Genomic DNA, 14,416 nt, shown 5'->3' on the forward strand with positions numbered 1-14,416 from the left:
TTAGGCAAGAGAAGGAAATAGAAGTAATAAAAACAGGAAAAGAAGACATCAAATTATCTATTTGCAGGTGATCTGATCCTATACATACATAAAAGACTCAAAAAACAAAAAAACTCCTCCAGAGAGGGAAGTGGAAGGCCGGTGGGGCCGGGCTGACCTAGAGAGGTGTGTTTTGGGGACTGAAACTAGGTGTGTCTGGCTTTGGATTGTGGTAGGAGGGGGAGCGTCCAATCCATTTGAGACAATGTCTTGCTAAATTCTTGAGGCTGGACTCCAACTTGCAGCCCTCCTGCCTTGGCCTCTGGAGTCACTGGGGTTGCAGAAAGATGGATACCACAATGCTGAATTTGCGGAATCTGTTTGAGCAGCTTGTGCGCCGGGTGGAGATTCTCCGTGAAGGAAATGAACTTCAGTTCATCCAGTTGGCAAAAGGACTTTGAGGATTTCCGGAAGAAATGGCAGAGAACAGACCATGAGCTGGGGAAATACAAGGATCTTTTGATGAAAGCAGAGACTGAGTGTAGTGCTCTGGATGTTCAGCTAAAGCGTGCACGAAATCAAGTGGATGTAGTGATTAAACGGAGACAGCGAGCTGAGGCTGACTGTGAAAAACTGGAACGACAGATTCAGCTGATTCGAGAGATGCTCATGTGTGACACATCTGGCAGCATTCAACTAAGCGAGGAGCAAAAACCAGCTTTGGCTTTTCTCAACAGAGGCCAACCATCCAGTGGCAGTGCTGGGAACGAAAGGCTGTCAACCATTGATGAATCTGGTTCCATTTAATCAGATATCAGCTTTGATAAGACTGATGAATCACTGGATTGGGATTCTTCTTTGGTGAAGAATTTCAAATTGAAGAAGAGAGAAAAGAGGCGCTCCAATAGCGGACAGTTTGTTGATGGACCTCCCTGGTCCTATAGAGAAAACTCGTTGCATTGGCTCCACAGTAGACCAGGGAAATGAATCCATAGTTGCAAAGACTACAGTAACTGATCCCAATGATGGTGGGCCCATTGAAGCTGTGTCCACTATTGAAACTGTGCCACATTTGACAAGGAGCCGAAGGAAAACAGGTACTTTACAACCTTGGAACAGTGACTCCACCCTGAGCAGTAGACCTCTGGAGCCAAGAACGGAGAATGAGATTTCAGGCACACCACAGAGTAACGGAGGGATGTGCCTGCATGACTTTTGTCTCTGAGACAGTTATTAAACCTGAATCCTGTGTTCCGTGTGGGAAACGGATAAAATGTGGCAAGCTGTCTCTGAAGTGTCGAGATTGTCATGTGGTTTCTCATCCAGAATGTCCCCTTCTCTGCATTCCTACTCTGATAGGAACACCTGTCAAGATTGGAGAGGGAATGCTGGCTGATTTTGTGTCCCAAACTTCTCCAATGATTCCCCCTATTGTTGTCCACTGTGTAAATGAAATTGAGCTGAGAGGGCTCACTGAGACCGGCTTGCATAGGGTCTCAGGCTGTGATCGGACAGTAAAAGAGCTGAAAGAGAAATTCCTCAGAGTGAAAACTGTACCCCTTCTCAGCAAAGTGGATGATATCCATGCCATCTGTAGCCTTCTAAAAGACTTCCTTCAAAACCTCAAAGAACCCCTTCTAACTTTTAGGCTAAACAAAGCCTTTATGGAAGCAGCAGAAATCACAGATGAAGATAACAGCATAGCTGCCATGTACCAGGCTGTTGGTGAACTACCCCAGGCCAACAGGGACACATTAGCCTTCCTCATGATTCACTTGCAGAGAGTCCAAACACTAAAATGGATGTTTCCAATATGGCTAAAGTCTTTGGTCCTACAATTGTTGCTCATGCTGTGCCCAATCCAGACCCAGTGACAATGTTACAGGACATCAAGCGTCAACCCAAGGTGGTAGAACGCCTGCTTTCACTGCCCCTGGAATACTGGAGTCAGTTCATGATGGTGGAGCAAGAGAACATTGATCCCCTGCATGTTATTGAAAACTCAAATGCCTTTTCAATACCACAGACACCAGATATTAAAGTGAGCTTACTGGGGCCCGTGACTACTCCTGAGCACCAGCTTCTCAAGACTCCTTCATCTAGCTCCCTATCCCAAAGAGTCCGCTCTACGACCTCACCAAGAACACTTCCAGATTTGGGAGCAAAAGCAAGTCTGCCACCAACCTAGGACGACAAGGCAACTTTTTTGCTTCTCCAATGCTCAAGTGAAGTCATGTCTGCCTGTTACTTCCCAGCATTTACCAACTGCAGGAAAGGGCACACCTGTACTCTCTGCTCTGCAGCCTCCTGTACTACTTTTAGCATTCTCCAGGCTTTTAATCAAGTTTAATTGTGCATGAGGGTTTTATTAAAACTATATATATATAAACTCATCCAGAAGACTTCTAGAGCCGATAAACAAATTCAGCAAAGTAGCAGGATACAAAATCAACATACAAAAATCTATAGCTTTTCCATACACCAATAATGAACCTAATGTAAAAGAAATCAGGAAAACAATTCTATTCACAATGGCCTCAAAAAAAAAAAAAATACCTGGGAACAGTATATTACAGTAATACAACCACTTCAATGTTCATAGCAGCTCAATTTACAATAGCTAAACTGCAGAACCAACCTAGATGTCCTTCAATAGATAAATGGATAAAGAAACTAGGGTACATATACACAGTCGAATATTGATCAGCATTGGGAAAAAAATTATGGCATTTGCAGGTAAATGGATGGAGTTGGAGAATATCATGCTAAGCGAAGTAAGCCAATCCCAAAAAACCAAAGACCAAATGTTCTCTCTGATAAGTGGATGCTGATCCATAATGGAGGAGGCATGGAAAAAAAATGAAGGAACTTTGATTGGGTTAAGGGAGGGAGAGGAAGGGAGGGAACAAGGGGGCAGGAAAGATGGTGGAATGGGATGGACATCATTACCCTAGGTACATGTATGACTGCACATATGGGGCAACTCTACATCATGTACAACCAGAGAAATGAAAAGTTGTGCTCTATTTGTGCACAATGAATCAAAATGCATTCTGCTATCATGTATAACTAATGAGAACAAATAAAAATTAAATAAAAAATAATATTTGGGGATAAATTTAACCAAGAAAATTAAAGACCTCTACAATAAAAATCATGGAGCATTAAGAAAGAATTTAAAGAAGACACTAGAAGATGGAAGGACAACTCATATTCTTAGATCAGTAGAATTTATAGTGTTAAAATGGCTATATTTCCAAAAGTGATCTGCAGTTGCAATGCAGTCACATAAAAATACCAATGACATTCTTCACAGAACAAGAAAAAACAGCCCTAAAATTCATATGGAAGAGCTCAGTGCTTGAGCACTTGCCTCGAATGCATGAGGCACTGGGTTTGATCCTCAGCATCACATAAACAAATAAATAAATAAAATGAAGATATTGTGTCCATCTACAACTGAAAAAAATATTTTTAAAAAATTTATATGGAAGAATAAAAGACCCAAAATAGCCAAAGCTATTCTGATCGATAAGAATAAGCTTAGAGACATCACAATACCGAATCTCAAACCATACTACAAAGCTGCAGTAAAAAAAAAAAAAAAAAAACAGCATGGTATTGGCATAAAAACAGACATGAAGACAAATGGAATAGACCACATAGTCTTCTGATTCTTGACAAAGGTGCCAAATACACTCACTGGAGAAGACAGTCTTTTTAACAATTGGTGCTAAGAGATAGGGATCCACACGTAAAGGAATGAAACTAGATCCCTATCTTCACCCTAAACAAAAATCAAATCTAAATGGACCATAGGCCTAGATATAACACCAGAAACTTAGAAAAAACATAGGGGAAACACTCCAACATATGGGCACAGAGAATGACTTTCTGAATAGGACTCCTACAGCTCAGGAAATAATAGCAGGAATCAATAAATGGGATGGCGTCAAATTAAAAATCTTCCACATAGAAAAGGAAACAATTAACAGGGTGAAGAAAGCCTATGACATGGGAGAAAAATCTTTGCAGCTACTCTTCCAACAGATGATTGATATCCAGACTATAAAAAGATCTCCAAAAACTCAATCCCAAACAAATAATTCATTCAATAAATAGGCAAATGAACTGAACAGATGTTTCTCAAAAGAAATACAAATGACTGACAATTATAAATGAAAAATGGCTCAACATCTTTAGCCATGAAAATACAAATCAAAACTACATTGAAATTCCATCACCTATCAGAATGGCAATTATCAGAAATAAAAATAATAAATGCTTGGCAAGGATTTCGGGAAAAAGAAACTCTTATACACTGTTGGTGGAAATGTGAACTGCTATTAGCCCCTGTGAAAATCAGTAAGGAGTTTCCTCAAACTAAAATAATAATAATAATAATAACAATAATACCATGTGATTCAGTTATACCACTCCTAGGCATTTATCCAAAAGAATCAAAGTCAGCATACTTTAGAGATACATGAATAACCATGTTTATCATAGCACAATCAACAATCATAGCCAACTTATGGAACCAGCTTATGTGTCCAACAACAGAAGAATGGATAAAGAAAATGTGGTATATATATACAAAATGGAGTTTTATTTCATTCATAAAGAAGAACAAAACTGTATCATTTGAAGAAATATTGATGGAACTAGAGATCATGGTAAGCAAAACAAGACTTACACAAGTATTGTATGTTTTCTCTCATATGTGGAAGTTATGGGGTGGCGGTGGGGGGTGGGGGAGGCATCTTGAAAGTAGAAGGGAGACCATTAGGGGTAGAGGAAGGTGATTAGAAAAGGGGGAAGGGGATAATGAGGGGAGGTCTGGGGAGTGAATTTGATCAAGTTATGTAATAGGCATGTACAAATATGCCACAATGAAACCCAATAATCTGTATCATTAATATCCACCAATAAAAAGTCTCAGCTATTTATTGTCTATAAAAAACCCACTTTCCATCCACACAGATTAAAAATAATCTGGTGACCAATCGTGCTCCTTGATATGTACCCAAATAAGTTTAAAACTTATGTCTACATAAAAACCTGTGAATAGATCTTCTTTTTTTTTTTTTTGGTACTATGGATTGAACCCAGGGATGCTTTACCACTGAGCCACATCCCCAGCACTTTTTATTTTTTGAGACAGGGTCTCGCTAAGTTCCTTAGTGCCTCGCTAAGTTACTGAGGCTGGCTTTGAACTCGTGATCCTCCTGCCTCAGCCTCCAAAACTGCTGTTATTATAGGCATGCATCACCACACCCGTTGTATATAGATATTTTATGCAGCTTTATTCATAATTGAAAAGTTAGAAATAACGAAGATATTCTTCAGTAGGTGAATAAATAAACCGTGGTACAAACAGACAATGGAATATTACGTGCTCAAAAGAAATGAACTATCAAGTTATGACAAGACGTGAAGGAATGTGAAATGCATATTACACAGTGAAAGAAGCCAATCTAAAGGGCTTAGTCCACTTTCTGCTGCTATTTAAAAAAAAAATCCTGAGGTTTATTTATGTCACATCTGTGAAGGTTGAAATTCTGAGATTGGGAGGCCCCATCTATTCAGTCTCTGGTGAAGGCCTCGTGGCAGATGACAGCACAACGGCAGGCACATGTGTAGAACAGATTATGTGGGGAAGCATAACCCCAGTGGGACTCTGAAGCTAGTCTTGCTCTTTTTTTTTTTTAACAACTTACTTCTGTGGAGAGGGATCCTGAGAGATTTCAGTAAACCCTTTGAGGGTGGCATTTCTTAAACTAGGTTCCACCCCTTAATGGGCCTATCACCCGCCAACACCATCACTCTGAGAAGTCAAGCTTCCAGCACGTGGATTTTGGGGGAGCACACTCAAACTATATCCAAATAATAACAGCTAAATATCATGATTCCAACTATATGACATTCCATAAAAGGTGAAACTGTGGTTGTTAGGAGAAGGGTGAGTAGGCAAAGAAGAGACGATGTTAGGGCAGGAATAATAATACTTCTTATGATAATAAGATGATAGATGCATATTATAAAAACACATAGGAAGTACAACACAAAGAATGAACCTAATGTAAAGTATGCATTTGGAGAGATTATTGTGCACTATTTTAGCTTCATCAATTGTAACAAATGCATCACTTGGTAGGAGATATTAATAATGATGGAGGCTATATATGTATGGGATTTAATGTGAGAAATCTCCATATTTCCCTCTCAACTTTACTGTCATTCCAAAATTACTTTAAAAAAGAAATGATAATATGAAAACAAAATTCAGCAAATGGGTAAAAAAAAAAAATCTTGAACTCCAATCATTCTTTCCCTATCCTGAATCCAACGTGAATCTAAAACCACATGATGACTCAAGTAACTCTAGCCAATTCCCTCAAGTACTGGTTAATTCACATCAAGTGATTTTTATTTCATGATTTTCCTTAGAAAAGTACATTCTTACATAACTTGGAGCAGGGATGGCGGAGTCAGCGTTCATGAAAAAATGACATCCTATGCCTCGAGCTAGAAATGTCCTTACGGGTATAGGACATGCTTGTATTTCATCAAGACGTGCTCCTAACGTTGCAAGATAAAAACTGCCATCTTACTTACGTCCACCAGAGTAGACGTCTTTCAGACAGGAAACCAACACTGAGTAGGGACTCCCAAGGTGGCTTGCAGGGGAGACTTGAATTTTGACTGTGCAGAGTCAGTGTCAAAGAAGAGGTTTCTTAGTGGTAGATTTTGGATGACACCTACCAGATGAAGGGGACTTGAGAATCTGTTTCCCTGTTTCTGACCTCTGTTTCTGGTGGTTTAGTTAGAAAAATGAGATCAAAGAACTGTCAGGAAGGTTGCTCATGATTTTTAAAGAGAAATTTTGTCCAAAAAAAAAATTGAAACTGACCCACCAAGATGAACTGAATTGAAGATAGAAATATGGGACTTAGTCAGTACTTGCACCTCTGGGTCCAGAAGCCCACTGTACCCATTTCTTAAAAGGGACGGTTGAACCAATGGTTCCTTATTGCCTTAACTATTTTGAGCTTCACTTCTGTCACTTCCATCCAAAAGAATCTTGACTAGCAAATGGCATAGAAGATTTTTCTACACTTGAAGTAGATATGTAAAGAAGGGATTTTGAACCCCAAGAGTCCAATAGGGTCCTGTTTGGTTTCAGGTTCCAGAAAACTTGATAAATAATGGATCAGCCTAACAAGGAATGTGTCTTAGAAGACACTCTGTCTATGCCAGGCTTGGTCCAAGGTAATAGGTTTAAGGCCTACACCATCAAGAATCTAGCGTCTTTCCATGTTTCTGCCATTCTCGGTAAGGCTTCTACATCTCCAGCCTCATGTACACATTCTAGGAGAAGAGAAGGAGGAAGCAAAAATACAACACCCACAGGTTCCCACTTACTTTCCATTTGTCCTAAACTCAGTCACAGGGCCTCGCTAGCAAGAGTGGAGTCTGAAAAAATGATGAGCTTTCAGAGCTCCAGACTTCATAATGGGGAGTGCGTGTTGGAATGGTTGAAATCCCAACAAAAAATGTGGTGGTGGCAATGAGTACGTGAGGCAGCCAGAAAGGAAGGAAAAACCCAAGGGATAGGAACTGTCCGCCAGCTCTCCTCTTCGCTGGAAGATGCTCCTTCCCCAGCCAACTGTGAATTCCTGGAAGAGGGTGTGAATTAAAGGCAGCTCTTGTGGTTAAAGGAAGGGATGGTTGCAATTTTATTTGTGTGATTTTCATTTTTTTAAGACAGGGGAAAAGACAAAACTCAGAAGCCACAAATGATTGATATAGAGATTTGATAAATTTAAAATATGTACATATATATATACATACACACATATATAAAGTAATAGTAGTATATATGTTCTATATATCATGAATTATAACACATACAGGTTAAGCCAGTCTAAAGACTAGTGATAAATTGTGAAAAAATATGCTACACATGACAAATTGTTTTCTTTATTTGCAAAGAGATCCCAAAATCAGTAAGAAAAATATCAACTCAGAAAAAAAATTTTGATGTAAAGGATACAAATGGGCAGTTTACAGAAAAAGAAACCAAAATATCCCCCCTCCAAAAAAAAAAAATCTAATTAGACAAATCATCTTACTCATACTCAAAGAACAATAATTTCCTCTTTTCTCTTTACATTCAGTTACTTGGGAATCTTATCCAACCTCACAGCTTTAAACTGTATTTGTATCATTTTTTAAATTTATATATGATAGCAGAATGTATTACAATTCTTATTACACATAGAGAGCACAATTTTTCGTATCTCTGGTTGTATACACAGTATATTCACACCAATTCGTGTCTTCATACAGGTACTTTGGATAATAATGATCATCACATTCCACCATCATTAACAACGCCATGCCTCCCCTCCCTTCCTCTCCAACCCCTCTGTGCTATCTAGAGTTCGTCTATTCCTCCCATGCTTCCGCTCCCTATTCCACTATGAATCAACCTCCTTATCAGCATTTGTTTTTTTTGGAATTGGCTAACTTCACTTAGCATTATTTTCTCTAACTCCACCCATTTACCAGCAAATGCCATGTGAGTCTGGAATTTAGTGGAAAACCACATATTTTAAGTAGGTGTATTTGTATTATTTTAATGACTTAAAATATGTACTCTTCCACTAAATTCCAGACTTATATATCCAACGGCTTACCTGATATCTCCAGTTGCATGTTCCATAGATGCCTCAAACTCAACGTTTCTTCAACAAACCCCTAGACTTGCTTCACTCACAGCTGATTATATGAAAATGCTTGGAGCCGCCCTTGGCTTCTTTTTGTTTAACCCCCATATCCAATCTCTCAGTAAATCAGTACCTTTAGAATCTGATCACTCTCACCCTCCGCCTGACCGCCACAGCTACCACCTTACCTTTTAATTTATCTCCATGCTCCAACCCTTGCAAACCTACATTCTATTCACAACAAAGAAGCAGAGTAATATTTTTAAAACATAGATCAAATCATTTCACGCCACCATAAAAATCCTGCAAGAGATCACTAATTCCTTCAGAGTAAAAACCAAATTACTTTATAAATGATGGCGGTTTAAAAAAGATATCTGCAAATTTCTAGACTCTCCTCCCACAACAAAATGAGGTCTAACCTCCCTCAGCTTGCTCGAGGAAGCCCAGACTGCGGGCAAAGTGCACAGGAAGATGATCTAGCCCTGGACTCTGTTAAGGTTTCAGCCAACATCAACCTCCAGCACATCAACCTCCAGCACATGAGGGAGTCATAGAGACCACGCTGGCCCTGGCCTTCACACCACACCAGCCATGCTGAGTGCAGAGTCTTCACCTAGCCCTGCCCAAATTGCACATGAGTGAACAAAATAAATGATTCCATGACTTAAGATGTTAGATGTGAAATAATTTATTACATGGCAATAGATAAACAAAGTTCCTTAAGAAACCATACACAGTGGGAACCCATCCTCTCTCTCTGACCTCATTTCTTCTACCCACCTCCTTGTTCACACCACTTCTTACATATTGGCAGCAGGTATGTTTCCACCTTAAGGCCTTCGTGCCAGCTGTCACCTCTATCTGGAACGACTTTGTCCTACATATCTGCATAGCCATCTCCCTTACCTCCTTTAAAAATTTTTTCAAAAAATTCCCCCAGCATTGGCATGCCCTGGCCACCTTTTCAATCCTGCAGCACTTCCCCTTCCCCTAGTTACTCTTACCCGGCTGCACTTTCCTTTTATTCTGTAGCTCTTGTACCTGCTAATTTACTAGATAATTTACTATGTCCCATTTCTGGGATCCCCCTCCATGGTGTTCCTATGTATATTCCACAGGGCAAGGAAATTTTTTCTTTATTCTTCACTGATAGATTCATCCCAAGCCACTGGGAGATAGATAGATAGATAATAGATAGATATAACATGTTTATCTAAAGAATAAATACATATTACTTCTGCTAGCTACCCTTATAAGTTTGTCTCTAAGCCTCTTTCCAAGAGCTATTCTCCAAGCTATTTCCACAGGATCCTGAGATTAAAATGTGACCAAATATTCTGACATCACTCTTTAGTTTTCCCAGAGGAAACTGATTAAGAAGTGAAGACTTGGAACCAATCTGGGATGTTCTTTTCCTAAGAGAAGCAATTGTGATACAAATACTATGTTGTCATGAATGAAAAATAGTATGCTTTTAGAGTGTGTCCACTCGGATGTGTAATGAAGAGTCAGCCCCCTGACACTTCCAAAGAATGAGATTCACTTAGCCAACAAAGAATTTTCCTAAATCAAGCATCAGATGAAGATGATATCAGCTCGTTTGACCTGGATTTGTGTTTCTGAGGAATTTCTGGATTACCATGATGCATAAAACATAAATACATATTTTAATGTGTACGTACAAAGTGAGTACCTATGAATATACGACTCTGGTAGAAGAATAAAGCAATATCAACATCCTTGTTCCCCTTTCTAGATCTAGAAATTTCCTTCTACAAAAGGATTACAGACTGGAGTCCCCAGGAAGCAATCCCTGATACAGAAGTTAATATGTAGAACATTTATAAAATATTGCCTGAAGGTCAATATTTGTGGACTAGGAGGAAAGAAAAGAGAATTAGGCAGAGAGAATTGAATTGTGCTGCCAGTGAAGGTCTCCACCAACCCCAGAGGCGGCTCTGGAACTAGACGCCCTGCAGAGTTACCCCAAGTTGTGGGGTTGGGCATATTTAACTCAGTATTGATCTGGGTACATCTGCCCCTGGAAGGATGTGAATTTCTTTTCAGCTGAGGCAATCCCCACTGAGGGCTAATCTCTGAAGGTCACCTTCCAACAGCATTCACAACACCCAAAGAACAACTTCTTCATTCCAGAAGGAACATCACAGCCTCCACCATAAGGCCATCCTGACTTCCATGTTAATCACATCTTTGGGGTTATTTTGTCTAGTTTTATCTCACATAATGGATAACAATATAATTTAATTTTGCCTGGTTTTGAAGCTTAGATAACCATTTAGAAGCAGAGGAATTGGAAAGGAAGAAGTAATATAATCTGTATTTGTAGATGATATAAATATATACCTAGAGAAGTAAAAAAAAAATAGGAAAACAGCAATGTTACTATAGAGCCTGCTCCATCAGCCCTGAGCTGATGAGAAAGGGCTAAGAAACCTTTGTTGCTGCAAGACACTCAATATATACTGTATATATCCTTCTGTGCCTTTCTCTTTCTCTTAAAAATATATGTTTTAAGATTCAGTCACGTAACAAGGAATGGTGGTGCATGCCTATCATCCCAGCTACTCAGGAGGCTGAGGCAAGAGGTTCACCAATTCAAGGCCAGCCTCTGCAACTTAGTGAGACTCTGTCTCAAAATAAAAAATAGAAAGGGCTGCAAATGTAGCTTAGTGGTAAAGTACCCCTGAGATTAATTCCTAAGTACCACTAAAAAAAAAAAAAGCTTCAGCTGTGCAGCTGATTCTTAATTCAGTTTCATTCATTCATGCTTGCTACTGTACACCTTGTTTCCTTGTTTTAATACACACAGTGTATTTGCTCCTTTCATTCTTAATGGACATCTGTCTTGTTGACAACCTAAGAATTTTTTTTTTAATTGCCACTGTGAACACTGCACAGGAATGTATGTGTGCCTTTGCGATCAATCAAGTTTATTTAGGGTATGTGCTTGGGAGTGGAATTGCTGGTTCAGGATATTTAAATTTTCAATTTTACTAGAAAACACCAAAATGTTTTCTAATTTTCACAGCCATATTTGGGATTCCTATTGCCCTCTATTTGCATCACTGGGGACAGGTTTGGTAATGTTGGGTGACAGCCCCCTAATTTGCTGTCCATTACAGCCAGCTGTTGCATGATCACTGCAGGCTCAGGGCTGATGGAACATGTTCTACCTGTCACATTGCTGTTCTCCTAGGGTTTTTTACTTCTCCAGATAGACACTCATATAATCTACAAATACAAACTGTATGACTTCTTTCTTTCCAAGGTACACATAAATATATATTTTTTATTTATTTATCACTGGGAAGTGACCCTGGGCTGGCCAAGTGGCCAACAGACTGATTGCTGATTGTGGACACATGAGTTGTATTAGCCAAAATTCATGCCAAATAATAATCAGCCCCAAACTTAGTGTTTTAAATAGCCATTTATTTACCACATTGTTCTGGGGGTTTATAATTTGGGATTGAGTTCAGCTGGATGGTTCTTTTGTCTTCAGCTGAACTTGCTACTTTTATCTTCCTGAAAGATGGGCTACAGAAAGAACTATTTTATTTGCATGCAGAACTTAGAATATAAATGGACAAGAAAGATTTCTCTCATCTCCAGGCACCTACACCAGAAAAAAAAACAAAAGCCAGAAAAAATGGAGTATCTTATGTGAAGTCCCAGGGAGGGAACTAATGCTGAAGGAGGTGCCCCACTCTTAGAATGTACCATAATATTATAACCCAAATAGCGGATCCACAGCAGGATTAAAAGTGTACCTTTGTAGCTGAACATGGTGGCGCATGCCTGTAATCCCAGAGGCTCTGGAGGCTGAGGCAGGAGGATCATGAGTTCAAAGCCAGCCTCAGCAAGAGTGAGGCACTAACAGCTCAGTGAGACCCTATCTCTAAATAAAATACAAAATAGGCTGGGGATGTGGCTCAGTGATTGCATGCCACTGAGTTAAAAAAAAAAAAAAAGTATACCTTTGAGGTCATTAAAAAAATGAAAAGGAATGATCTACCACAAGAGATCCCAAAATGGCAAAAAAATAAGAAAATAAGAAAAAAATCCTGAATAGTACCTAGTCAGCAAGACCTCCACTCAAGGGAGTACAAGAAAAATTCTCAGATTTATTTCTACACTTTGATACATAGCTAGGAACCAAGTTCTGAGCCTGGCAGCCCTAAGGCTGCTAGGATCAATGAAATCTACTACAGGTTCAAAAGTGCAAAGTGGTCAGTTCACATAATGAATAAAACCCTTAAACTTTGCAGAGTAAACCAAACAAGCAGATAGAATTGGCCTGCATTGCAATTCAGGCCAATTTGGCGCAAACAGATGCCAAATCCACTCAAAACACATTTTACTTCAAATTTTAGACTACCAACTGATTTACTGCATGAGACTCAATGTCACCTGACCTTTCTGGGTCTTAATACCTTCATCAGAAAAATTAATACCCCCAAAGCAATGCAAGGTGATAACGAGGTAACAGATCTGAAGGAGACTTTTCAAATACATGAAACTCTTTCCACTTGGCTGATGGGAAATAGATGCCTTGAAGTGACCCTGGGATGGCTGATCTCTTTCCCTGATGGGAAATAGATGCCTTGATGTCTGAAATAAATGCAGAATAAAAACAAATCCATAATCTATAAAACAAAGAGTTTGGATAGAGCAAGAGATGGGGAAGGAAAGAAAATATCAAAGATAGTTGAGGACACATCTAACAGTCTTTGAACACTGGCAAAATACCTGAGATAAATCCATTTATAAGGAGGAAAGTTTTATTTTGGTTCTTGGTTTTTGACGTTTCCATCCATGGTCGGTTGGCTGTTGCTTTGGGAGCTCATGCTGAGGAAGCTGCTCACCTCTCAGTAGCTGGGAGGCAGTATTCCCTCCAAGGACACACCCCCAGGGACAAACTTCCTTCCAGTGGACCCCACCTCCTAAATGTTCAGCCACCTCCTAATAGTGCCACAGGTTGGTGACCAAGCCTTTAAACACACGGGCCTTTGGAGGCATTCCAAACCCAAACTATAGGACTGGAAGAGAAGCAAATCAGAACTAAAAGGACAGACTTCAGGCCCTGTACTGGGCAGGGGGATTCTCAGGTGAAAAGCTCACAGTCTAATGTGGAGACTAATGGGGACATGGTGTGAATGGTAGGGAAAGAGCAAAAGAGAGGAGTGTACAAAGCAGTCTGTAGGAGGCTTGGGGTCACTTTCACAGAGACAATGAGACAATGAGAACAGAGCTGGGTTTTGACACAGATTGGCTGATGGAAAATAGAAGCCTTAATGTCTGAAATAAATGCAGAATAAAAACAAATCCATAATCTATAAAACAAAGATTTTGGTAGAGCAAGAGATGGGGAAGGAAAGCAAATATCAAAGATAGTTGAGGGACATGTCGAACAGCAGGTACCATTAAGTATATTTAAATAAATGAAATAAAGATATTTCCCACAGGTGTGTCAATAGCACAGACGGATGGAATATGGCATTCCCAGAAAACCATGAGTAATTTATTTGGTACTGCTCAGTTAGAGGGACAGAGCAACAGCCACCATTGGTAAGGTTAGAGATGAATGCAAAGACTCAGATTGGGGTTTTTTGTTTGTTTGTTTGTGGTATCCAGGAGTGCTTTACCACTGAGCCACATCCCCAACCCTTTTTTATATTTTA

At 39.6% G+C, this 14,416-nt stretch overlaps 1 pseudogene; it reads left to right on the forward strand.

Moving 5' to 3' along the window:
* The first annotated feature begins 244 nt into the window (after positions 1-244).
* On the forward strand, positions 245-2,336 carry LOC124084604 (rac GTPase-activating protein 1-like; annotated as a pseudogene).
* Positions 2,337-14,416: the final 12,080 nt, after the last annotated feature.

Source organism: Marmota monax, unplaced genomic scaffold (assembly GCF_021218885.2).
Source record: "Marmota monax isolate L192 unplaced genomic scaffold, Marmota_monax_Labrador192_F-V1.1 WCK01_AAM20220418_F8-fsc00022, whole genome shotgun sequence".
Classification (NCBI taxonomy): Eukaryota; Metazoa; Chordata; class Mammalia; order Rodentia; family Sciuridae; genus Marmota; species Marmota monax.